This window comes from Lepidothrix coronata, unplaced genomic scaffold (genome assembly GCF_001604755.1).
Source record: "Lepidothrix coronata isolate B3197 unplaced genomic scaffold, Lepidothrix_coronata-1.0 Scaffold22, whole genome shotgun sequence".
NCBI lineage: Eukaryota > Metazoa > Chordata > Aves > Passeriformes > Pipridae > Lepidothrix > Lepidothrix coronata.
The window spans coordinates 2,087,977-2,090,376 of record NW_016690202.1 but is presented as its reverse complement, the minus strand read 5'-3'; positions in this window follow the sequence as shown (position 1 = coordinate 2,090,376).

Below are 2,400 nucleotides of genomic sequence, written 5' to 3'. Positions count from 1 at the left end.
TTAATACCACAGAATACCCTGGGTAGCTAAAAACTGGCTTGTTTCCAAGGAGCTTTATTACAGAGAAAAACTATGAAATATCGTTTTCTATACTTTTCATGTTTGTAATTCTTTTTTCTTTGGTAGCAGTGCTTTCCAGCCACAGATCCCAGTGTGAGTCCTTAAGTGGGTGCTTAATTGGCTTCTTCTTTTACCATGGATAACATCCAAAAGGAAAGCAGGGACAAGCTGTAGGTCAGGGGTCCATGCCTACTGGCTGCCAGCAATCTGCACTAACCACAGGATAAATAACCACTGCCTTCTCCTTGAGTAAGATCTTCCATTCTTTGCTGTCCTCGCTAGAATGAAGAAAATGTGCCACTGGTTGAGATTAAGCTGTCACTGAAACTCTTATAGTTGGCCTACGAGAGGCAAGAGGATGAATCAAAAGACTTAGCAAGTTGAAGATGTTTGCTAAAGGAGCATCCTTGTTTCTGTATTCAGCTTCTCGCTTAGTTAAAGGGTGAAATGAAGGCCTCATCAAACCACATGCTTTTTCAAAATTATAGAGGGAGAACATGAGAAATTCTTACTTCTGGTACTCCCTCCTGGGGAGATAAATGTACCAAGTTGATCCTACATCTAAGACCCCTAACTTTGCCAATATAGCCTCCTAGGTCTACAGCTGAACACATATAATGAGAGGTTCATTACATCAGAACAGGAATCAACAGTATTATATTGAAAACAATGGGCTAATGGTGCATAGCACGATTTGTGCGACTAGTGATTACTTGCTTGAAAACAAAAGGTATTAGAACTTTAACATAAAAGGAATCTAAATATACCACTTTCATTGCTTTCAAGATGTCCTTTGGACAAATATGGACTTAAGAGGGTAGAATAATTAAAAAAATAATTTTTAAACCATGTGGATAATATTTCAAATAGTGTTTCAAGTTGTTATGAAATGTGCGAGGAAAACAAAAATGAAATTAAACATAGTATCTCCCCAGGTAGCTAGAGAAAATGCTGATCTTGGCGTCTGACACTAGTGACATTTGCAATTTTCATGTCCAAAACCAGCAGCAAGGACCACATGATGGAGAAAATTTCACAGTGTTGCTCAGAGGAAAATGCTAGGATTTGATAAAAACCCAGTGGGACAAAACACCCTGATTCAGGAATGGAGAAGTCACAAGCATAAAGGAACACAGGATAGCAGCATAGGAGGTCCAAAACCAGGTGCTTTTAATATTTTAGGAGCCTTCCCCTCCTATATTTTTCTCTAAGATACCTAATGTCCTGGTCTTGTGTAAGTCATCTTGTACAAAACAAAATTCACTGTGTCTGTGTCTGTAAATCACAGAATTAAAAAAATTCTGGCACAATGTATGTGAATTAAAAATCCAATTAGCTGATACATGTATGTATGCAGAATCTGTGAGGCAGACTTCCCGAAGAAGTCATGTTAATTATGAGCACCCTAGGTGTCAAGCAGCATCTGAGATAACAGAGATGTGCAAAGCAATCTATAGTGAGTGTACTGGGTTCATCCTCTCACATTTCTCTCTTTTCCTCTCTCTTCCTCCATTTCTGCCTGATTTTGCCTTAGAATTACCAGAAGACTCACAACTGGTTTTTTTCTGTTTTTGCTGGATGACTTGTTTTGGAATCTGTCTAGCAAGACATAATATTGTGAGTCCTTGGATGTTAACCAGAAGAATAGCATCAAATAAACCTTGCCTCACCATAATACATCACTAAGTTAAATGTGAGCAAGTGAAAATGGTAAAAAATTAAAAAAAAAAAAATGTACAACCCTCAGTGTCTGTAGATTGCTAAACTTTCAGTCTTTCAGATTTTAGGACTTTATTCTTTCACTCGTTCTTACTGCATTTTTTGTAAGGTAAGACCTGGACCTCTAAAGACACAAAAGGAAAATATGTTTCAAGACTTTAAATGTTAAGAAGAAACAAACTCAAGAAATAAAGATCTCCTCTGCTTGCGATGTTCCCTATGCGTTGTTCCTCTACTGTGACAGGGCTATGCTGTGCTTTTGGAGACTTACATCCTACTCCTGAAAGAACTACATAAATCAGCTGAATTTAACTTCTCATACCAGTCACAGGCCATTCACAGTTTTCTCTTAGTTAATTGCTATATATTTACCTGAGATTATATTGGTAGAGCTTTTTAAAGAGCTACCTGATTGAGCATGAGCAGTCTGTAAGTATTCACTATGCACACTGTGTTGCATAACTATGATGGGTCTAACCAGTTGTAGTGGGCTGATTTTGCTCCCTGATTGGGTGAACATGTAGGTACTTGTGATTACTTTCATGTGCAAATTTAAAAATTTGTCTCCTTGAATACTTATCAGGCAGTTGCAAATTTCTTTTCATGAAAATTCACGTCAAT